Source organism: Nematolebias whitei, chromosome 3 (assembly GCF_014905685.2).
Source record: "Nematolebias whitei isolate Nwh7 chromosome 3, NemWhi1, whole genome shotgun sequence".
NCBI classification, from domain to species: domain Eukaryota; kingdom Metazoa; phylum Chordata; class Actinopteri; order Cyprinodontiformes; family Rivulidae; genus Nematolebias; species Nematolebias whitei.
In genome coordinates, this window is record NC_056500.1 from 59917858 (window position 1) to 59943537 (window position 25680).

Genomic DNA, 25680 nt, shown 5'->3' on the forward strand with positions numbered 1-25680 from the left:
GGGGGGGGGGCTGTTGGGTCAGTGGGGGGAGCTGACTCCCTGTGGGAGCATTTGCTCTCACAGTTATTTCTCCCCATCCTTCACCATGCACCTCCACCCTTTTCATTTCAATTCCACACATTTAGGGTTGTTTGGGCTCGGGTGTGCTGCAACAATTTTACATCTCTGTTGACCATAGCCACCTGGGACTCAATTTTATTGTACACCTTAGACATTCATTCATAACATCCTTATGACATTCACATATACCATACCATACCATACCAATTTATTTATATAGCACTTAAAACAGCAACAAGGCCAACCAAAGTGCTGTACAAAAGAACACAAACATGCACAGCGGACAGGAAAACATAAAATAGAAATACAGATACAAATAGCAGCAGAAGCTAACTAAAATGGCCAACAGAGTAGAGAACAGACCGGACCAAAACAAATCACACCATGTTAAAGGCAAGAGAATAGAAGTGGGTCTTCAAGCGAGACTTAAAGACTGAGAGTGTGGGAGCCTGCCGGACACTCAGTGGCAACTCATTCCACAGTCGTGGACCTGCAACAGAGAAAGCCCTGTCACCTCTGAGCTTACGACGGGTTTCTGGGACTGAGAGAAGCATCTGGTCTGCTGACCTCAGAGAGCGCGGTGGGACATATGGCTGCAGAAGATCAGTGAGATAGGATGGGGCGGAACTGTTCAGTGATTTAAAAACATACATGAGAATTTTGAAATGGATCCGAAGGTGAATGGGTAGCCAGTGCAGGGAGGCCAAAACTGGCGTGATGTGCTCTCTATAGCCTGTACCAGTTAAAAATCGGGCTGCAGCATTTTGAACCAGTTGTACACGAGCAATGGAGGACTGACTGATTCCAAACAGAAGTGAATTGCAGTAATCAAGCCTAGATGTTATGAAGGCGTGGATCACTGTCTCGAGGTTCTTTTTGTTGAGTATAGGCTTCAGCTTAGACAGCAGTCTCAGCTGAAAAAAACAGGATTTGACCATCATGTTTACGTGACTGTTGAGTTTTAAGGACGGGTCCATTATCACCCCCAGATTAGTCACCTTTTGTTTCTCTAGCGGGGCTAGAGAGAATAGGTCAATGTCATAGTTCATGAGTGAGCCACTGGGATGGAACAGCATGACTTCAGACTTCTTCTCATTGAAGCTTAAGAAGTTTAAAGCCATCCAGTCCCGGATGTCATCCAGGCAGTCAAGAAGAGGCTGAATAGAGCGTGTGCCTCTGTGCCTTAGGGGGAAGTAAATTTGGCAATCATCGGCATAGAAATGAAAGGGTATGTCGTGTTTGCGGAAGATAGCACCTAGTGGCAGCAGGTATAAAGAAAAGAGAAGGGGACCGAGGATGGACCCCTGCGGTACCCCCCACTGGAGTGCGGTCGATGCCGAACTAAAATCTTTGATATTGACACAGAAGGTTCTGTCAGAGAGGTAGGACCCAAACCATTTAAGGGCTGACCCTGTGATGCCCACCCACTGCTCCAGTCTAGAAATGAGGATATTGTGGTCGATGGTGTCAAAAGCAGATGTAAGGTCCAATAGGACAAGCAGCACAGAATCACCTGCGTCTGTGGATATGAAAATGTCATTAAAAACCTTCAGTAGAGCAGTTTCAGTGCTATGGAGAGATTTGAAGCCAGATTGGAATAACTCAAGGATAGCGTGATCCCCCAAAAACTGTTTCAACTGAGACTCCACAATTTTTTCCAGTAGTTTAGAGGTGAATGGGAGTCTGGAGACAGGCCGGAAGTTGGACATGACTGAGGGGTCAAGGTTAGGTTTTTTCAGGAGGGGCTGGACAGCAGCATGTTTAAAAGTCTTTGGCACCACACCTGAGGATAAACTGCTATTCAGAATAGCGAGGATAAAAGGACCCAGGGTAGGAAAAACTTCCTTTAGTAGTCGAGGGGGGACCACATCAAAGGGGGAACCAGATGGCTTCATGTTGCACATTACCTGCTCCAGAGAGGACAGAGAGATGGGCTCAAAGTGGTCAAACACAGCCACGCACTGAGAAGGGATGGACAGATCATGAGCTGGTGGAGAAATGAGTGCCCGGGTGTTTGCCACTTTTTCTAAAAAGAAATGGACGAAGTTCTCACACAGCTCAGTTGAGGCTTCCAGAGGTGAAGGCTCACTGAGGTGTAGAACTGAGTTCAGGGTGGAGAAAAGAACTCGGGGGTTGTGGGAGTTGGAGACAATTAAATCAGAAAAGAATTTACATTTGGCAGCTTTAACGGTTTTCTGATAGTGACGCCAACTCTCCCTCAACATTTGAAAAGACACCTGGAGCCTGTCCTTCCTCCACTTTCGTTCAGCTTTGCGACACTGCTGCCTAACGGCTCGCGTGACGTCATTCAGCCAAGGCTCTGATTTAAGTTTCGTTTTTCTGGTCTTAAGGGGAGCAACATGGTCCAGAACATCTAAACAGGCAGAGTTGAACTGAGAGGTTAGCTCCTCAGTGGTAAGAGACACCGAGAGCTGTTCGATCCTCTCAGAATTAAAACCTTCATTAAAACGAGCAGCAGTGAAACGGTTAATGGAACGCGTACGTGCAGGAACGCGCGTCTTAGCAGTAGGACAAGGGGGGGGTGAAGTCAAACAATACAGGCATGTGATCTGAAAAAACATTGTCACCGATTTTCAAATTAGAAACAGAGACATCGCGTGTTAAAACGAGGTCCAGCGTGTGACCATGTTCTTGGGTGGGGCCGCTCACCTGCTGAGCTAAGCCAAAAGAGTCCAATAAATCCAGAAAGTCCTTCACTAAGGGCTTCTCCTGACAACACACATGCAAATTAAAGTCACCAATAAGCAAAAAGTGAGTGTATCTCTGTGTGATATCAGCCAAAAAGTCAGAGAATTCATTTATGAAGTCCTTAGAACGAGGGGGGCGGTAGATGAGCGCACACAGGACCGGAGGAGAGTGTCCAAGTTCAAAGGCGCTCAGCTCGAAGCTGGCGCGGGACACCGGGATGGACAACTGTTTACAAGCCAAGTTTGCTTTAAAAACTGTTAATAATCCCCCCCCGCGCCGACCTGATGGCCACGGGGCATTGCAACATACACAGTCCGGAGGAAGTAGTTCCACCAGGGCGCTGGACTCACCATCAGAAATCCAAGATTCTGTGACGAACAGAAAATCCAACTCCTCATCTTTAAAAAAGTCATTGAGGATAAACGTCTTGTTGGAAACAGACCTTGCGTTGATTAAACACATCCTGATATTGTCCAACACAGGCACAGCCGTGGAGGGAGACGCGCGCGCCAGCGGGCGCAGGTTATGAAGAACAGCTCCGCCTGGTCTGCTGGTGCGGCGCACAGGTAAACAACTCCAGGTGTTTCCATGGACTGAGCGCGCGGGCAGCTGGCCAGCAGCCGGGCCCCGGGAGCACCACGGGTCAGAGAGGAGATGATCAGATCCAGAGCGAGTCCTGAAAGAATAATCCATTCTTTGCCTCAGTTTCACCAAAATCCCTGCACGCTTCCCACGACGTCTGCGATGTTTCCTCCATGGAGAAAGGCCAGGGTCACGCAGAAGGAACGCAGGAATCTCAGATAGGACCGGTGGGGGAGAGTGCTGGCCGCTGTTTAAAAACTCCGCGGGAATTTCAGCAAAAGTACGGAGCTCCAAAAGTGCCCGACGATCATACTGAAAATATGACTCGGCACACTGCACAAACCATTGTAAAAATAACAAAAATAAAATACAAGCAGAGAGCGAGAGACGGGCAGCCCTACACACCGGCGCCATCTTGGAAAGTATAGGATACATATAGGAACTTGAGGTGGGCACATGGCTATGGGTGGTGGGATGACCTTACTCTCACCCCCTGTGCCTGTGCTCACTTACAACGGTTGCATTTAGACACTAGGGTTTGGATAGAGTTGGGGTGGAGGGGAAACTGGCATCATGCCAGCCTTTGCTCCTTCTTCTTTCCTTTTTAATGGTACTATACAACAACACACATCAACAGCACATCTAGGGGCAGGGGTGTATGTGTCGGGGTCTTATTATTTTTTTTTCCTCCCCCCCTAGTTCCCTAACTGCCATTCTGGGGGTGGGGTCCAGGAGAAGGGCAGGCCATCGGGTGTTGACCAGGACTATGTAGGAGTTCGGGGTCTGGGGGATTGCCGTGGGCGGTGCTGGCGCTGTGCTCTCCCTGGGGTTGTTCGGACCCCCTGAGCTTGGCTCTTGGGTGCCATGGTTGGCCCGCTGGCCGGGGTGGTTCCCGGGGCCTGGCGGGCGGTCGGCTGGGGGCGCATGCTTGGTTGTTGGCAGTGTGTGGGGGTGGTCGGTGGCGTGTCCTCTTCATGGTGGGGGGTGTCCTGTCGGCTGGGCGTGGCCTGGGCCGGGTCTGGGATATTGGCTCTTCTCCGCTCGAGAATGAATGGGTTTACCTCCTGGGTTTGGGCATGGGCTGCCCCCTGTAGAGGGCGGGTACATATCTTGGACCTGGGGGGTATAGAGTGCGTATCGGGAATAAGAATGAAACGTATCGTTATTGTATGTCTTTGAGTGAGTGAGTGTGAGAATGAGGCTGGGACTGTGTGATTGTGTCTGTGTATGAATGGGTATTTGTTAGGCCGAGACTCGGACTGCACCCGCAGTTGCCCCCACAACTGCGGGTGCTTGGCATCGTGCCCCTATCGCGCGGCCCCCTGGTGGGGTGTGCCCTTGCCTGCCGGCGTGCTTGGGGCCCTTGGAGTCGGGGGCTGGGCGCTTGGGCGTGTGTCGGCTCGGCCTGGTGTCTTCCTGGTGGGGCTCGGGTCCTCTGGCCCTGTCAGGCCTTGGCCTGGGTGGTGCGGGTCCTCGGTCCCCGGGCCTCCGTGCCCGGGCCTGCATCGGTGTGGCGGGTTCCGGCGGGGGCCTATGAGTTCGTTGCTGTTGGCCCCGGGGGGGTCACTGTGTGTGGTCGCTGGTGGGGATCTTCCGGCTCTCCCCTGTGGTCCGATCTGGGGGGTGGGCGGGTGGTTCGTCCTGTGTGGGTGGCCCTGGGGGCTCCGCGGTCAGGGTCCCTCCTGGGATCTTGGGCTCTGATCCCCCCTTTTTCGTCTCCCCCTGGTCTTGGGGGTCGGGTCTCCACTGCTTCACAGTTACTATCAAATGTTCTATTAGAGAAGCCTTATACTTATGCATGCTCACAACCACACACGAATAGAATCAGGGATGCTTATGTAGGCTTTATATGTAGATATATAGATATGTATATGAATGTATATTCATGTGTATGTATGTATGTATATAGGCGTAGGTATGGGCATATATATTTATGGAAACTTACTGCAAAGCCATGAATATTTTAAGTTCTTTATACATATGTATTTTGTTGCTGTGTTTTGTCATGTTCTTTGCAGGTGAACAGACAGTGGCCGGGTGTTTTGCCGTGTGCTCTCTTTTTGTATATTTCTTATATTTTGGAGTCTTACTTTGCCTTTTCTTTCTTTCTATACTATTATAAAAAAAAAAATAAAAAAAAAAAATAAAAAAACTACACTAGATAGTCACTAGAATAAATATTTCATAATAATGGTGTGGAGAGGATGGCTGTAAGGGGAGAAGGGAGGCCATCAAAGAAAAAAAATAAAATAATGATCAATGATATATTTGATAAAATACATCATGGAATAAGTAAATCTTTATTTGCAGATGATGGAGCTTTGTGGATTCGAGGTCGCAATCTAAAATATATTAGGAATAAAATGCAAAAGGCAATTAATGAAGTTGAAGTATGGTCCAATAAATGGGGTTTTAAGTTTTCAAGTACAAAATCTCAGGTTATCTGCTTTTCTAAAAAAAACATAAAACTATTTCTTTAAAACTATATGATCAAAACCTTGAACAGGTCAAAGACATAAGATTTCTAGGTATGATTTTTGACGAAAAACTTACTTGGAAGCATTATATTGAGAAAGTTAGAATAAAATGTAAAAATGTTAATAATATACTACGTTGTTTAGCAGGAAGGGAATAGGGAGCAACTAGAAAATCTTTAATAAATATATATATATATCAATCTCTTATGAGATCAACAATGGATTATGGCAGCATCAGTTATTTTGCAGCAGCAGAAACAAATTTAAAATTTCTTGATATAGAACAATCAAAAGCACTCAGAATATGCAGTGGAGCTTTTAGAACGTCACCAATTGCAGCTTTACAGGTAGAAATGGGGGAAATGCCTTTAAAGCAAATGTTGGTATATTGGGTTACTGTTAAAGGTCATAGTCAATCTCATCCTATTCATAAAATCTTACAAGAATGATGGGAGCATCAAAAAACTGATATCTATAGTGTTGGCTGGATAGGGAATATAAAAGCAGAGTATGCAGGATTACATCAATTAAACATATGTCCAACAGTTGTTCTTCCTAACATTCCACATTGGCTATTTACTAACCCCTCTGTTGACCTATCTTCACACCAATTAATTAAAAATAAAGGAAAACATATCTCAGAACATGTATTAGTGCAGCAATTCATCAATAAACAATATATGGGAATAAGAGTATAATATTTACAGATGGCTCGAAAGATCCCAAGTCAGGACGTACTGGAGCAGCAATGTGTATACCAAACCAAAATATAGAGATAAAGAAAAGAACAACCAATAATTTGACAGTGTACTCTGTAGAATTATTAGCTATACTTATGGGTTTAGAATGGATAGAAAAACATAATGATAAAAAATATGTAATCGCATCAGATAACATGGCAGCTTTATTAAGCATCAATTCAAATAACTCAAAAAGAAAAGACATAATTGACAGGATCCACCACATTTTGTATACACTTGACATGAGGCAGATATCTGTAGACTTTATTTTGGTTCCGGCACATGTGGGAGTGGAGGGTAATGAAGGTGCGGACATTCTAGCAAAACAGGCAGTAAAATTAAAAAATATTAATTACTACATACCACTATGTAAAGATGAATGTAAAATGATAATAAATACATATATTAAAGGAAATATGGCAGGAGAACTGGGACATAACTGACACAGGAAGACATTTACATAACATACAGGAAAAAGTAGGTTATACAAGGAAAACAGGAAGTAACAGGAGATTAGAATCAATAATTACTCGAATTAGAATAGGACACACTGGACTTAATAAATCTTTGAAAATAATAGGTGATATAAGAATGATTATTTTGATGCTTTTATGTCAATTTATACTTATTTTATACTCATTTTATATGCAGCTTATCTGTACAAATCAGGCCATGTGCTACAGAAGGTGATGCGCTTCAAAGGAATGTAGATACGCCTCCGGGAATGTTCTTACTGAAAGACTTGGCCCGTCTGGTGGTTACAACGACCCGGAGTTTTCTGTAAACGTCTTTCATCCATCAGGCTCGTACGTAACGGCCTTGGGTTTGAAAGACATGTTTTTATGAGCCATCGCTCTGCTGCACAACTGCCTTGATAACGGGTAAGCATATTTTGCTCTGCTCGCACGTCACCCAGCCAGAGGGGGAGTATAAAAGTGTAACACTCAGAATAAGAGTTGAAGTCTGCTGTGGATCTTGATCCGATGCCCAGCCAATTGATGTTACCTTTTTACTCGGACTGAAACGGCTTCCCGATCTGGTGTCACGGTGAGGGTTTTTTATATCAATATCTGATTTGTACTGAATGTACTTTTGCTTCACTGTATCTGTGGCAGTTTAATAAATGACACTTCTTATTCTAGCAGAAACAGCCTGTGAGTTTTTATTCATTGCTTCGACCTTTCCCCGAATCTGTACTTTGTTTAAGATAATTTCATAGAACATTTTTCTGGCGTCACGAACAGGATATTGGGAAGGCTGAGCAATGTTTAAAACCAAAAAAAAAGGAAAAAGAGATTAAAGTTGAGAAAAAGCCCGAGACTTGGAACGATTCTCTGAAAGCAGATAGTCAGGGTGATGTTTTGATCGCTTTGCAGGCAATAGAGGTCAGAAAGCCAGGGCTACCGTGTTGCATGTGAGTGTGTGCGACTGCTTGGAAAATACTGTCAGAAACAGGTGCCTGAAGAGGCGCGAGTTGAACAGAATGACTGATGTGGCTTTTGTTGCTCATTTGGGAACTGGATGGGATCCGTCGAGTTTTGACGGTTACATCTGGGGAGACGAGGAGCTTGCTCACTTGTCTAAAATATATAAACAACAGACTGCACAACCCACAGATCCTTGGGTAGCTAGGCTGTTGGATAAAGGTGGAGGTCAGGTAGGAGTGAATTCAGCGCATCGACAGGGAGTCAGAGCTTTGCAAGACTCGAGACCTTTATTTGAAGTTTACGTAGAGGCAGCCCGACAGATGTTTCCTGGAGCATCGGATTGGCCTGATTTACAGGGGCATTAGGTGAACTTAGGGGAATGCAAGCAGAGATTGGTTCGACTGTGTCTAAGGAATGTGCTCGCTGTGTGTTGGGTAGTAGATTATCAGGTACATGTTTTTTCAAGGACTGATGTTCGAAGCCGAGTGTTGAAACTGGGTGCACTCGGAGATTGGAACACAGAGAGAAACATAGAGCTGAAAACCGTGAAAAAAACATTTAGCCAACCCATGGGTCGTGGGCCGAGAAGGGACGGCTGGAATAACATGCAGGAACCTACTCATTCTGCTTTCTGGAGGGCATTAATACAGACAGGAGTGCCTCCAGCTGAGATGGATGGTGTGTCAGCAGAAGAGCTCAGGGCTAGATGCCATTATTTGGATTAAAAGGGCCAAAAGTAGAAGGTCCAGAAGTTGACATCAACCTTCTGAAAGCAGATATTGTCAACATTGAATATCAAAGGTCCAGAATTAGAGATCCCAGATTTTGACGTTAAATTAAAAGGCCCCAAACTTGAAGGTGATATTGATGTTAAAATGCCAAAGGTCAAAGGAGAAATTAAAACACCTGATGTTGACATTAAAGGCCCAAACGTTGACATTGAGGGCCACAAAGGATGAATTAAAATGCCTAAAGCCAAGATGGTTGAAGGGGAAAAGGATGGATTTGAAATCTCTAAAATAAAAATGTCATCAGAGCACTTAAAGGGGATGTGTTAAGCTGGCTTCTTTGAAGGAAGTGTATCATATGTTGTTTATAAATGGTTCATCTGCAGCTGAAGTTTTGACGGCATCTAAAACAACCCGAGGTACCTGAAAATATCTGAGATGAAAAAAATTCACCATCTTGTTTTGCAGTTGTTTCACATTTAAAGTAAAAGTTCAGCTCTTTTCAAGAGGGGTTCTGTGGAAAAAGTTATGAACAAGTAATATCTTACCTGTTGCACATAGGCTTTAGAACAACCTCAGTTTGGAGAAACTGATGAGCTAAATATTCTGAGTGGGGCCAAGACCAGAAGAAGGATTTCTTTTTAATAAATAAAAGTTAATTGCTGACACTTTTTGCATGAAGTGGTTATGTATGAAGAATTGTCTGATTATTTGTAGAACAAAATGGATGACATAAAACTACAATACAGCAATGTAAAGCATGTCAGCATTAGAAAAGAGGGTCACCACAGCATGTGCAGGGACAAATACACAGAGGAAAGGGACCAGGTCAGATCTGGCAGATGGATTTCATTGGCCCTTTGCCATTGTCACAGGGGTGTAGATATGTATGTACGGCTGTAGATACATATTCAGGTGTGTTGGTGACTCATCCTTGTAAATATGCTAATCAAGCATCTACTTTAAAATGTCTTAGTATGATAGAATCATTGTATGGGGTTCCCCTTCAGATACGAACAGATAATGGGACCAGTTTTACTGGAAAACAAGTGAAAGACTGGTCAGCTGAAAAACATGTTGAATGGATTTATTACATTCCTTATCATCCACAAGCTACTGGGCTGATTGAGAGAATGAATGAACTGTTAAAAGAAATGCTGAAGAAAATTAAATGACAAACATGATTTGACTAACTGGAAAGTAAATTTGTTGCAGGCTGTGTTTCAATTGAATAACAGACCCATTGCACCAGGCACCACCCCTCTAAATCGAATGATACTCCAGAAAAAGAACCAATCAGAATGTGGAAAATTGATGACAGAGCAGAGCTGCCTGTCATAGCAACTCCTGAATTTGCTGGAATAGATCTGAGGACTCTAGAGCCAGTGACATTGATTTCAGGTCAAATTCAAGTTATAAAAATTGGACTGGGTCTGCAATGTCCTAAAGGCAGGAGAAGAAAAATGGGTGAATGTACTTGTAAACAAATGTTAGCTAAGAGAAAACTAATGATTCTTCCTCTATCTGTAAGCAGTACTTTTTGTTTCTACAGCTTGATGTTTCCTTGATCTTTGCTGACTGGACAATCGGGGCCGCCCAGGAGCCAACATGGGAGAAGCTGGTGGCAGGCGCCCGTCAGATGGGAGTGCAGGCTGTTTGGGTATCACATGCCTTGTCGCAGGTGCCATGGTCCTGATGGTCAACGTCTCATCAGCAACACCAGGACGTGCTTGGAGGAGGATCAGGTGTTCACGTTTGGTTGGAAAAATGCAAGCAAGAACAGAGTGCAAAGTAACTTCACATGTTTGAAACACAAAAAGCTGCCTGATAGGGCACAACTGACTGTCCTATGTACAAGTGTCGGGCATGCTACAACAGGAAAACCATCCCAGTGATACCTAAGGGATGTCAGATTAGAATTTATGTGGAAACCCCACTGTGTAACATGTATAAGAACGGTACATGTAAACCGGATGGAAAAAAAGAACAAAGTTTGACTTTACTGCCAATTAAACAAAGGAGAAGGAAACATGCTTCGTTGGCAGTTACCCAAATTGGAGTCTGGATGCCATCAGTAGTCATGACTCAAGAAGAAATGGCCAAAATACTACTAAGAGAAATAAACTGGCAGTTGAAGATGTGGGGTAACACTGAAGAAATACTCCAAAACATAACCCAGGTGCTGAACTGGACCGTGTGTACCTTGCAATATTTCCATGCACAGCTGCAGAAGGAGCGTTTCCAGAGGGTGGTGACCACATACAATCACCACGAGTGGAGGAAGCTGTGGAACATTACTGGTACATATTGGGTAATTATAAAACCTGAATTGACAAAGTGTACTGAATATATGTAAGAATGTAGATAAGCCTCCGGGAGTGTTCTTACTGAAAGACTTGGCCCGTCTGGCGGTTACGACAACCCGGAGTTTTCTGTAAACATGTCTTTCATCCATCAGGCTCGTACGCAACGGCCTTGGGTTTGAAAGATATGTTTTTATGAGCCATCGCTCTGCTGCACAACTGCCTTGATAACGGGTAAACATGTTTTGCTCTGCTCGCACGTCACCCAGCCAGAGGGGGAGTATAAAAGTGTAACACTCAGAATAAGAGTTGAAGTCTGCTGTGGATCTTGATCCAATGCCCAGCCAATTGATCTTACCTTTTTACTCGGACTGAAACGGCTTCCCGATCTGGTGTCACGGTGAGGGGTTTTTACATCAATATCTGATTTGTACTGAATGTACTTTTGCTTCGGTGTATCTGTGGCAGTTTAATAAATGACACTTCTTATTCTAGCAGAAACAGCCTGTGAGTTTTTATTCATTGCTTCGACCTTTCCCCGAACCTGTACTTTGTTTAAGACAATTTCATAGAACAATAGGTAAACATGCAACAGGACTATGTAACAAATGCACCAGCAATCTCCCCAAAACAGTACAACATGTCATTATGGAATGCCCTGGGTATAAAGCAGAAAGAAAGCTTCTCGAAAAAGAAATAAATAAAATGAATATTCAATTTACAATTAGAGATGTTTTTAGTAGTAACATCAGCCAAGTTAAAAACCAAATTGGTATTTTCTTGAGGGATACAAACTTAATGGAAAGAATTTAGTTGAGGTGCTAAATTAATTTCATAGAATTAGTTTCACCCCCACCCCCATCTCCTGTCCACACTCCAGCTCAGTAGGTGGCGGTAATGCAACTTACGTTGGTCTGCCAACCGCCAACAAACAAAAACAACAAGAAGATTTTTTATTTTTTTTTTACAAAACTTTATTTGCACAGTAAGTTAATAAAACAGTGTTAAAAACATGATCATGTTAAGGTTTTGTTTTGGGGTTTTTTCTTAACAGTGTTCACATGAGGAGTTTGTTGTATTTTAGTTCTCCATTGTCAGAAACTGTACATAAAACCTTTTTAAAGCCCCACAGTTCCACAAACTTATTCAAGTGTCCGGTGTCTCTGTGGAAGCAAAACTCCAACGCCTGTCTGGCCTTGATGTTGCACTTCCACAGAGACAGAGTGTCAAGTTGAGGTCCAGCCTGCAGTCCATCTCTGCGAGATAAATACATTGCCATTTTGGCTTTGGCAATTAAAAAGTTTAAAATTCTGGATTTACACTTAGTGGCTTTGCTGTAATATACACAATTAATAAAAGCAGATTTGGTAAAAACGGTATCAAAACAGCTAAAAATCCTCGTCATTAAGTTAAAAAGAGCAGTCAGTCATACACAATCCAAAAAAACATGAAAAACACTCTCAGACAAACTGCAAAAAGGACACTCGTTTAAAACCTCAGGACTGATGATCGATAGGAAAGAGTTCATTGTGATGGCGCCATGAAGTATCCTCCATTGGAGATCAACAGTCCGTTTTTTTATGAGGTTTGTAAAGCGTCCTCCACTGGGGCTTCTGTCCTCCAAGCTTGCCGTCCCACACACTGACAGCTCTGTTGTGCAGAGTTCTCTTGTTTAGGACTTTAACACAAGTCTTATAGAGCACTTTTGGACCCGTTCTGCACAAGTCTATTTGTGGGTCCGTGCTACACTGCAGAGGTCCACTACTGTCCGCGAAGTCGGGATCTTGGTTGATGTCCGGGAAGGGGTTCGTTGGGTCAGGCAGGTGATCTCCCCCGGACCACAGCTGCAGGAGACGCTCCTCCCCTGCTGTGATCCTCTCCTTCACCCGGTCCAGGAAGCGCTGCACCAGCCTGGCAGACTGGACTCCAAGCAGCGAAAGCACCTCCCGGACACTGGAGAAGTCCGGACCAGCCGTCTCCACCAGCCGCCTCAGAGTCACCATCCCAGACCCGCACAGCACCCCTGACAGACCTGGTACCGTGCTATCGGAAACGTTTAGTCTTGCACCACAGATTAGCGGTTCCTCTAAAAGCCAATGCAGAGACTTATACGTTCTTGATCTATTTGGGTTAAAAAAGGAAAACAATTTAAAAACACTCTGGTAAAACTGGGGTAACCCCTTTAACTTTAAAAGGCTAACATTGGTCAGAAACAGAGCAGCATCCAGCCCCAACCCACTCACGCATCTAAGAATGCAGCTGGCCATGTCCCTCCACACATTGTCAGGAGGTCCTGTCAGGTATTTCTGGAGGAACTGTAATCGAAACATTGCCGTTCTGCTGGCCAGGTGGACAAGGCCCTGCCCCCCCTCCTCTCTTGGTAAAAACAGCACAGACTGCGGCACCCAATGTCGACCTTTCCAAAAGAACTCCATCATCTCAGACTGGATCTTTACCAACAGGCCTGGAGGTGGGTCTAAAACACAAAGTTTGTGCCACAGTTGTGATGCGACAAGGTTGTTTAAAACCAACACTCTGCCTCTGTAGGACATTTGAGTGTGTAACCATTTCCATTTATCTAATTTGCTCCTGACGTTTTGTTCCACATTTTCCCAATTCTTTTGCACTTGAGCTTTATCCCCTAGATGGATGCTGAGGTATTTAAGCCCATCTCTCTTCCACGGGAGGTTTTGAGGGAAAACTGGGAGCCCTTCAGGCCATTCGCCCACGGCGAAGGCTGTGCTCTTTACCCAGTTCACCCTCACAGCAGCCAGGGTGGAAAAACTCTCGGTGACCTCACTTAGCGTGTCGGCATCTTGTTGTTTTTTTATAAAAACAACAACGTCATCAACGTAGGCGGATAAAATTATGTTACTGTTAAAACCATGTAAAACTAAACCACGAACACTCAAATTGATTTTTTTAAGGAGGGGTTCCAGGGAGAGCGTATAGAGCATTCCAGAGAGCGCACAGCCCTGCCGAACACCTCTATACACCCTAAAAGGAGCACACAGGCTACCGTTGACTTTCAGCACACTCTCAATGTTACTGTACAGCACCTGGATCTTGGCTATAAAACCAGCGCTGAACCCGAACCCCTCCATGGTTTCCCAGAGGAAGCTGTGCTCAACGCGGTCAAAAGCCTTTTCTTGGTCAAGCGAGACCAACGCTGTGTTCAGACCCAATGAACTGGAGACTTCCAAAACATCTCGAATGAGGTAGATATTATCTACCATGGACCTGCTGGGGATGCAATAAGTCTGGTCTCGATGGATGACCTGTTCCATTGCTTCTCTCATCCTGGTTGCCAGGACCTTAGAGAGGATTTTGTAGTCGGTGCAGAGAAGGGACACCGGGCACCAATTCTTCATCTCCTGCAGGTTCCCTTTTTTGGGCACGAGGGTGACGACCGCTCTGCGGCATGACAGCGGGAGCAAACCAGTGGTCAGGCTTTCACTGAAGACATGGAGCAGATCCTCTGCCAGGATGTCCCAGTAGGCCTTATAGAACTCCACAGTGAGTCCGTCGACACCGGAAGCTTTCTGGCCTTGCATGTTTTGGAGGGCTGTGTGGAGCTCCTGAAGCCCCAGGGGGCGCTCCAGGTCGGCGTTGGTCTCCTCAGAGACCTGGGGTGGTCCACTGCAGAACTCCCTGAACAGCTCGTCATTCCTCTCGTATTCGCTTTTGAATAACGAGGAGTAAAACTCCACAGCCCTCCTCCTGATCTGGCTCGGCTCGCTCAGCAGCTGCCCGGTGTCCGACAACAGAGAGTGGATGAGTTTTCTCTGCCTGTGCTTCCTCTCCAGGCTGAAGAAGAAGCTGGAAGGTACATCCATCTCTGTGATGTTCTGCATCCGGGACCTGACCAACGCACCTTGGACTTTTGCGTCCAGCATGTTTGTTAAAACTAACCTTTTAGATTTGAGAGCTTCAATGTGCTCTCGATTTCCTGTGGTTTCACTGAGGTGCTCTAGTTCCACTATATCAGTCTCCAGATCTTTGATAGGTCTTATGATGTTGCGAGTAACATTGAGCGTGTGCTGTTGACACAGCTGTTTTATTTGTACTTTCCCGTGGTCCCACCACTGTTGCAGACAAGTAAAATCACCCTTCCTCTGTCTAAAAACCTTCATAAAATAACTCAAAATCTCCTTAAAACTATGGTCATAAGTTAAAACTGAGTTAAAATGCCAGTAGGCGCTCTTAGGTAAAACGTTTCTAATAAAAACACTACCTAAAACCAGCGAATGATCCGTAAAAGCTACTGGTAAAATCTGACAGGCTTTAAACACGTTAAAATTATGTTTAAAACAATAAAACCGATCAAGGCGAGCCAAAGAAATGCAATTCTCCTTACAGTGGGAACACGTGTACTGTCTGGAGCCTGCGTGCATCCTCCTCCATACATTCACCAGGCCATGAGACGAGACCAGCTGCCGCAGAGCGTGCTGAGCTGCTGGATGAGGCTCTGCATGATTGCGGTCTAAAAACTCGTTTTCAGTACAATTAAAATCCCCTCCTATAAAAACATAATCTTCAAACCCACAACCTCCCAACCTTTCCCTAATTTTTTTTCTAAAAAACGTTTCTCTGTATTGGCAGTGGGAGCATAAATATTAATAAAAGTTACATTAAAATGTTCAAACCCAGCTTTGACTAAAAGACACCTTCCCTGAACAATGTGTTGCACCTCTATGTGCCTGGGAGTAAAAGCTTTAGAGAAGAGGAGTCCCACTCCTGCACTCTGGGAGGTGCCATGGCTAAAAATGGCCTCCCCTTTCCACTCCCTGTGCCACTCTGTCTCATTAGATGGATCACTGTGTGTCTCTTGTAAAAATAAAATGGCAATTTTTTTAGTTTATGGTTTGGTAAACCAGTGCGCGCTTCACAGCCTCTCTGGCCCCGTTCAGGTTTAATGATGCTATTTTAAAAGCATCCATGGTGAGTGAGAGGTTTAAAAGCATGTACAAAAAGATTATAGGGAATATTAAAATGCTGCTGTTCATCATTTGTTCAGAACTGTTTTCTGACTTTGCTCATTATTTTCTTTAGTTTGAATGTTTCTTGATCTGTAAAACCTGACTCTTTTTTGTGTCTAATGTGATGTCTGGCTGAGAAATAAAATTTCAGGTTAGGAAAATAACTTTCGACTTTAACTCCTCTCAGCCCTTTGGTTTGCTTGAGGAAAGACAGGAAGGATTCTACAGGGTACCGGGGTTCAGTGCAGTCAGCCTGTGAGACAGAGGCTTCACTGAAGTCAGAGCACCAGCCCTCACTGTCACTGCTCTCTGCTCCCTCCTTTATCTCTGCACATATCTTGCTGGCTTACTTGCTGGCCCGTGTAGCAACTTCAATATTTTTTCTTTTCCCTCGTTTCTTCCCCTGGGTTGGGGCCCCCAGCTCCATCTCCTCTACAACCGCCCCTGCTTCTCCCTCCACACCAGCTCCTGACCCCTCACTTTTCTTTCCTGCACCTTTTATTTCCTCAAACACCTCCACCTCTCCTTTCCCTTCCCGATCACCACACACTAACTCCTCATCACCCTCCTGAACTCCTCGCTCTCCGTTTCTCTCCCCCACCTCCCCCCGAGCCTCCTCCTCACTATCCACAATACCACCATTCTCCCCACCACCACACACCTCTGTGCTGCCACCTTTTTCCACACACATACTTTTTGTTGCTTCATCGTCCACAGCGGTCACCTCAACACTAACTCGTTCCCCGTCAGCTGGGGTCGCGGACTCTCCCATAGCAGCAGCGGCGGGAGGGGGACCCACCGCAGCTGGGGGGTTCCCCGCAGCAGCAGTGGCGGGAGGGGGATCCGCCGCAGCCGGGGGGTTCCCGTAGCAGCGGGCGGGGCCAGTCCGGCCCTGTTTGGGCACATTTTTATTACGTGCCCCTCCTGGCCACATCCAAAACATTTCATGTTGGGGGAAGTGGCGAATAAAAGATATTCAAAATCATCCAGTTTAACATGGAAACGAATGTTAAACTCTTCCCCCCGCTTGTTCAGAACCATGAACAGTGTTCTCCTGTGGGAGACGACGTGTTTCAGAAGTGGTGATTTACACCCCGTCAACACTTTTTTTAATCGGGGACACCACCTTCCCGTGTCTGGACAACTCCTTTATCAAAAACTCGTCGCTGATAAACGGGGGGACGTTGGACAGAGTAATCTTGGTGGCTGGCAGCGCCAGTGGTGACACCTGTAAAAACAAGTCACCCACTAAGATGCCAGCCTCGACCAGTTGTTGCGCCTTCTCCACCTTATCAACAAAAATGACCACAGCCCCGTTCATGCGGGCTGCGGACCTGATGGACCCATGTCCAACCATCTCCCCCACCGCTAAACAAACTTCCGCTTAACAAACTTTCTCCACGCTGCACGGAGAGCCAGAACTCACCTTGATGCCGTTTTTCCGCGTCAGCGTGGAGAAGCTCCCAGTGCCTTCTACCATGGCGTTTAGACGCTGGCCAGCCAGGTGAACCTGATGGCCACACCCCATCAAACAAACTTTTTAAACTAATAAAACACCAAACCCCACAAATAAATAACAAAAACACAAACACCAAGTGAAAAAAAAAGTGGATAAAGGACAGAAAAACCAAATGAATAGATACTCACTTTCTGCTCCTCTGCTCTTCCACTCACACTCCTCTCACACGAAGAAGAAGAAGGAGAACTGGAGACAAGGCTGCTGCTATGGCAAGCCCTTTTAACATAAAATAGGATTCACCACGCTTACATTCCAGATATCTGAAACTGAGTTTTGACTAGACATATTAGTTATTTAAGATATCTTGAATTGCATTTTGACTAGTCAAAATACGTATTTAAGATATCTCTAATTACATTCTGACTAGTCATAATGACGTCAGATTTACCATTGAGTTGTATGGAGGCTTCAATTCAAGATATCTTGAACTGAATTTTGACTAGTCAAAAATACAGTTCTAGACATTTCTAAGTTAATTTTGACTAGTCATTATTTGCTTTCAAGATATCTCACTTTTAGTTCTGACTAGTCATAATTACAATTAAAGATATCTTAAATTACGTCATTATTCAAGATATCTTAAATGTATTTGTAGATATCACAAATGAAGTTTTGACTAGTGCAAATTAAATTGTAGATATCTTGATAGCAAATAACGACTAGGCAAAACTAACTTACAGATATCTAGAACTGTACTTATGACTAGTCAAAATTCCTTTTAAGATATCTCAAAATGAATTCAAGATATCTTGAATATTTTATCATGTAGACGGCTTTTCTATTTAAGATATCTTGAATTCACATTTTGACTAGTCAGAATGACGTTCAAGATATCTTGAATTGTTATTCTGACTAGTCAAAACGTCACAGATTTATGTAGCATTTTGGCGGAAAAATCATAAGGCATTGTAGCCTTTTTATTTTATAATCTGCAAAGTCAGGTCAGTCCAACACAACGCTCGTATTTTTAACATGATTTTTAACACGACAGCTCGGATTATTTGTTGTATCTGCAACAAGAAGACTTTTTTGCGACGTCTTTTTCACGACAACCGGAAACCGACACTTCCTGCTTTGCGAGTCTTTGCACTAAGGAGAAATGTCTCTCTTTTCAACATCTTTGCTTAATTTGCCAATTTTTTCTTTCGCTGCTGAGGAGGAAATCGCAGCGGCTAATTCTCAAACTAATAAACTTGAAAGGATAAAAGTTCTTCCTTGAAGAAAATCTCCATAGCTGTCAAGGTAAGAAAAGACCTAGCTTAGCGAGCTAACCATTAGCTACAACATATGAAGCGCATAAACATCGTGATAAAGAAGCCTAATTTAGTGTGCTACATTATTTGGAGTGTTTGAGACAGACATGATATAACATTTTTTATTATATTTTTATGAGGTTCCATTAGTGCCAAACATATGTTTATGTGTGTATGTAGCGTGCTGTGTATATGTAAGGTGATGTGTTAAGTGAATCAATCTATTATACAGTCTATTACTTGTGTAGTGAACTTGACCTGATGTCAAATCAATGACCTTAGGATCATATGGTCAGAAACTGTCATTTCATTGATTTGCATCCAGAAATACAGGTTGATCGATCCTGAGACTTTCTTTCTTGAATTAATCAAGTGGAAAAAGACAATTCTCTATGATCATTACTATTTTACAAATGTTTTGATAATCAAATTGTGTTAGTTCAAACAATGTTTACATGTTGAAGTGAACTACTCATTTTTATTAACTGTGAAACAGTAAATAATGATCCTTAATCCTCATTCAAAGAAGAAATCAGGTTAATATGCATTTCTTGATTTTCTGTCTTCAATGAGCAAAGTTGTAAGTGTGTTAAAGTTCAAGCTTCGGTCAACTAGAAAGTTTACTGAAAAGAAATGTCATGTTTAACTTTTACAGCGAGATACAGGAGAGGTGGCTCCACGAAGTCTGGTTTTGCCATGATATCTTTCTGTCTGTTCTTAAACAATTTGAATCTTTTCCTTGACTTTTAATAACACCTTATATCACAAACCACACCTCTGCTTTGGTCCATCCACCAATCAAAAAGCTCTCAAATGAACCGGAAGTAGAGCCCATTTAAATATCGGCACTTCCTAGTTCAACTCAGAGTTAGAGAGTTCACAGAGAGTTCAGGAGTTTTGGAATCCAGAATGCAGAGAGTTTGGGAGTTCCTGAATGCAAAACGCAGGCATTCATGGATGCTGCTAAACCAATCAAGCTGAACCAGAGACGATTTTGGGAATTATAACTTCTGTTTGGATAACCTCGCACGGCTCTCGAGGTATTTAGCTGTTCTCACTGAGACGCTGAACAGTGGTTGGAAGTGAGACTCCACGCCGGAACTGATCTATCTTCAGAAAAGGTAAAAGTCGACCTTCACCAAAAGTGTACTGTTGGGACAGGCTGATTTCCGAAGGAGCGTGCACGTTCTGGTTAAAACAGACAAATTCCCTCACACATCTCTCTGTAAGATAAATCTCAATTTTCCATCTTTAAACTCTCCTTTCTACTAGAAAATCAATCCAGATGTTTTCAGAAATGTCTGTGGTGTAGCAACGGAAAACCATGGCCGTATGGTTTTCCTGGTTGTAAAGCTGATTAATTATGTTGTTGTTTTCTATTTTGCCAAATTAATGTAAATGTTTGATGTTAAACTTTGATTCTGTAAAATAAATGACCACATTCATTTTGATGGGTCAAAGATAAATGACGTCTCACGTTACATTTCATTAAATTCAATGCACGTTTTATTCAGTCCAGAAAAATGAAGAATCCGTTTTAATTGATGAATATATCTCAGCATCTGTTCATCTACATATTGGTGGCCCGTCCGCACGTTTCCACCACATATTGGTGGCCCGTAACGTGCTCATAAATGGACTGTGTATGCGTGTAATAATTGAATATTTCATGTTGGCATAAAAAAAAATAGCAGATCGTTTGCTGTGCTGAAACGCAGCGTGCTGAAGCTGCGCCGCTTGGAGCTTGACTCTGCATGTTTACGCTGGCAATGTTTTGAAGCTGAAATTGTGAGTCATATGTCTTTATGAAAGCTGAACTTGTACATCTGTTGTGTAACATAACCTGGGTTTGAGCTGTGAAAACGTTATTCTGTTTAAACTACGGTCCAAAAGGACGGAGGTTCGGTTCTGGTTCCGGCTCGGTTCTGAGAAAGATCGAACGAGTTGTTTTAAATAGATGGAGAAACGTTTTAAAGACTGGACGAAGTCTCAGCTAAGCTCAGAGTTGATTCGTTACATTTTTTAACAGAAAAAGTGCATTTTGACAGTTTAAAAGACAAAAAAGTTGACGGACTTGTTCAGATAAATCTAACATGCTAGCTGGGGAAAACGCTGCATGATTGGTTGAATTAGCGGCCGTGGAACGCTCTCATTGGCTGAGAGACGTGTCAGTCAGTGACCCGGAAATGAAAACTCGTTTTCATAGGGAATAAAATCTGCTTTTTAAAGTTCAAAAACGCTTTAAAAGCTGTATTCTGATACGTTGCTCCGTGTCCTCAAAGCATAATTGTTGAAATTTCGCCACGTTTGAGTTTAAAATCCGTCATTAAATGATGTTTTTGAACGACGCTAGCGATGCTAATTTTAAGCTAACAGCTAACGACCGGATGAGTGACGTGTCACGTCACTTCCTCCATGTTGGAAATGAGCTCGGTTGCAACCGTAGCCTTCGCTGTGCTTAAAATCACTAAATGTAACTTGCCACATGCCCCTAAAACATGTTTCATGCAAAGAAGTCGTGCTTGTTGAAACAACGCCACGTTTACGCTTCAACCGTTCAGAAATGTTGATTTTAACCGAGTTTAGCCGAAGCTGACTTTAAGCTAAGCGGCTAAAAACAGGATGTCAACCGAACGTCACAGGAAGTCGTCATAGACTCCTGCTGGTAGAAAGCTAAACACTGCCACCTCCTGGGAAACTTGAGATCACAGTTTCACTTCAGTTTTAGGTTTTTGAGTGAAATTAAACTTATTTCTTTCTGTAAGGCATTTTTGAGTTAATAAACGCTCCTCAAAGCTGAATAATCACTGTTATCTTGCATTTAAAAAGTAATTAAGGTATTTATGCAAAAAAGGCATTTACCAGGACATTTTCCATTCACTGAATTCCTCAAACAGGAGGTACAAAATGGAAAATTAGAAACTTTTTAAAAGATACGGTTCAAATATTCACAGAGTTGAAAAGTTTACTCATTTGCTAAAAGATAATGCACGTTTAATTGCTAAATCACTAAATAAGAGTAAATATATCAGGAAAAAGAGACTTTTCTGATTTTATTTACCACCTAAACAAATACATCTTCCTATTTAATTTTAAATAGAGGATGAGACAGGAGGACAGGAGTAATAACAGTTTTTCTGAAGAAAGACTGATTAATCCTGACACATCATCAATTTTCTTTTCTCTTTTCACCCACCTGGGTTGATGAGTAACTGTTTAAAATAGCGAATTTCTGGAAGTAAACGGTTTAAAAACATTTTTAAGCTGATGTGCTGTGAGACTTTTAAGAGAAATTGCAGGTTTATAAAAATTCAGTGCTTTAGAGTAAAATACATTAAGAGAGCTTGGTAATCTAGTATCTGTTAAGAAATAGGCACATGACAAGTAACACTGCAAAGAAGCATTTACTTAAATATTCATGAATTGGGGTAAAACCTGAGACAGGTGCTCACATTTGAATAAGTTGACTTATAACGGTACTTTTGCGTAAACCCAAAGCTAAAATAGTGTGAAACTCATTGACATTTGAATACAATTATTTACCTGTAAAAATATCTGAAGCTGGCAATTGTTTTATCCAGAAAAAGTGCTACACAGTGAATGAACCATGACAGGTGTCAGGGAAAAAGACTTTGATCCTTATGGGATGAAGGACTGTTTGGAAGATGCGTTAGCACTGCTGACAGCTTCCTTACATCCATATGGCAAACGGGCGGACAGCATGAACCCAAAAGAGTTGTTGGACGATCTGATGGAGGTTGCAGAAGTTGTGACCTCTACAGAAATTACAATGTCAAGTTATGAAAAGCTGGCTAGAATTGCAATTTTGTTGAAAGAATCATTCTATGCAGTTGTTAGGAAAGCTGATGACCTTGCACTAAGGTTATACAGTGAAAAAGAGGTGGTTCAGAAGATTGAAGAACACTTCCTTCAATTTAAAAGTGAACACGAAGTCCTCACAAAAAAACATTCTGAACAGATGTTTCAATCACAGCAAGATGCACGTGCAGAAATTGATTCGCTGAACAGCAAAATACAAATACTTGAGGCATCACTATCTGAAGCCAGGGATGCTACAGATGTGCTTAAAAAAGATCTGCACAAACGCGAGGTGCATAAAAAGATATTACTGGAAGAAGTTGTGCGTTCACGACGTGAATGTCGGACATCACAGGAACGCCTGAAGGCTTGTGAGGAGGAACTGGCCGCAGCAACAAACAAGATTTCTGACGTGGGGCGAGTTTGTCTGGAACTCAGAGAAGACCGTGGACAGAGTCCAGGTCACCCACAAACACCTCAGAAAGACGTTGTTGCACCTCCTGCTCTTAATCCACCCTCACCTAAAGTGGTAGGAACAGACCTGAACAGGTCTCCTCCACCGAACGTGCGACAGTGTGCAGTGAATGTGTTCGAGGCATGCTCTCATGATAAGACGCCCATAGAGGTGTTTCCTGGTGTAAAGGTTAAACCCCACTGCCTAGAAATGGAAGGAAGGCGTACGTCGCCACCTCCTCCTAAAACAGGCGAGAAAAGGCAGTATTTTCAAACTAACAAACCACGTGATGAAGGTGCACGCTGGGACAAAAAGGCTCCTCTTTCAGAGGATGAACGTGCTTATCATATATGGGGCATGCGTAGGACGCAAAGATATGGGATCCAAGAGGACCCATATTATCAGGGGAAATCCGAAGAGGAACCCCCAAAAGACGTACCTAACCCTCCCCCACCTCGGACGGAACGAACCGAGGCGATAAAATCACAAAGGTCCCAGGAACAAGGCCCTAAACCTCTGAGCTCGGCAGAGACAGAGGAAGTACAAAGGTTTGTAGAAACTTTGAAAAACGCTGAAATGGGAATCCAACCAGGAGCACAATGTAGTGATCTGATCGCTACTAAATCTGAAGGCGCGAATGACAACATTACAGATGTCGGTGAAACACACCAAGACATTGCTGTTGTTGCCTCCAAGAACCCCTCATCGGACGAAGGGGGGATAAACTCACACTCAAACGATGATGAGTCATCGCAAACTGAAAACTCAGAACCTGACTTTCATGATTTTGAACTAGGCATTCCAGTTCTGGGAGGACTCCCAGATAACCTGGTACCGAGTCGAGAAGCTGGGCCAGTATGTTTCACGAAACCATCACAGGCCATCGCTCTTTTCTCAACCAATGACGTCGACCAAGGACCACAAACCTATGGTGTCTTACCCATAGACAGGTCCGACGACTCAGAAAAGGATTCGTTGGAGCTCCCCAAGGAGCAAGAACCCTCATCAGTCTCATCACAGATTGAACAGGTGGTCGCTCAAGCCGACGCTCTGACATCTGATGAAGAAAGAGACAAACCTCGCCAAGTTCTTTTAAAATATGAAAAGTCATTGTCAACTGACCCAGACATCCTCCAACTTCAGAAGTTGGATGATCCTGCAATTAACTCGATGATACTGTATCTGACTGACCCAGACAAATACACTCCATCGAAAGTCAAACTGGATTCCAATCCAGACCTAAAAGTCCTCTTTCAGCTGCGCAAACAGTTAAAACTACTCAAGGACAGCCTAACTTTAACTCATGGAGCGACGTCCTCACCCGTGTTCGCGGTCTCCCATGACTGAAGGGGGGTGACGCCAGTTAGGATAATGCTACCAGACGCGATAACATGATCAAATCTGACATTCAGAGTGAGTGGCGCACCGAAACGTCGTTTTCTAGTTGCTTAATCACTGCTTTTGTCAATGTTGAAACGTTGTTTTACTGGTTGCTTAGTCACTGTTTTTGTCGATGTTGAGACATCGTTTAATTGGTTTTGGTATTGTTTTTGAACACCCCAGGCAATAATGAATTTTGTTGTGTAGTTAAGTTAGAGACTAAGAGGCCTTTAACCATGCCAACATGCAGTTCATTCGTTAAATTGCAATCTTTGCGGAGTCAATGTATATTATTGCTACCTTAAGTACCATAATCTACATTGGTCTCACAACGCTTAAGCCGAATCTACTCGAACAATTCTATTCGGGGGGATAGCTAATTCTTTTTGATGAGTCTCGCCATAGACTTCCAAAACATTTATGGGGAAACCAAACACCCAATCTCAAGTCGTTCGTCTAAAAGACAACAGACAATTGAACCAAACTATATTTTGCCATGTAAAGCTAACTTAAACCAAGTTAGAAATGGAAAAATAGTTTGGAACCCTTTTCTATAGGTATAAACCCCTGTAGTTACCCTTTTCGGCATGTTCCACCCCTTAACTGGTAGTTGTAGCTGTTCCCAACCATAATAGCTTACACACCAGGTGCATATAGTTTAAGGCCTTATGTAAAATCCCCTTCATAAGCCCACCTTAAACCACATAATTGCATGGCACATTGAACAAGAACGGCACAGGCTGGACGTCGCCCAGAGACGACCTTCGCTGGAGGCGACCTGCAATCCTGACGTTGGTCTCCACTCTTCATCCAGTGGCCGCATCTTCAGTTCAATCCAAGGGTACCCCTCTGTATGCTGATTAATCAACACTTCCAATCGTTGTGGATTTACCGTTGTGGATTATATGACTTTTTCCAGTGGATTACAGACTCTGTTTCCAAGGGGGTTAAAGCATTGCTACAATGGAATTACCAACAACATTATGGAATTATCATCAACACAATGGAATTACCAAGAACATTGTGGAATTACCTTGACTTTGTTTTCCTTGCTGGATTACTTTTGACTTTTGTTTCCTTGCTGGATTACTTTTGACTTTGGTCTTCCTTGCTGGATTACATCAAGCTCAAGGACATTCGAAGGCGTAAGTTCATGTTTGGAATTCATCCCCATGGACAGGCGATGATTTCCAAAGGGGGGACTGTAGTGAACTTGACCTGATGTCAAATCAATGACCTTAGGATCATAT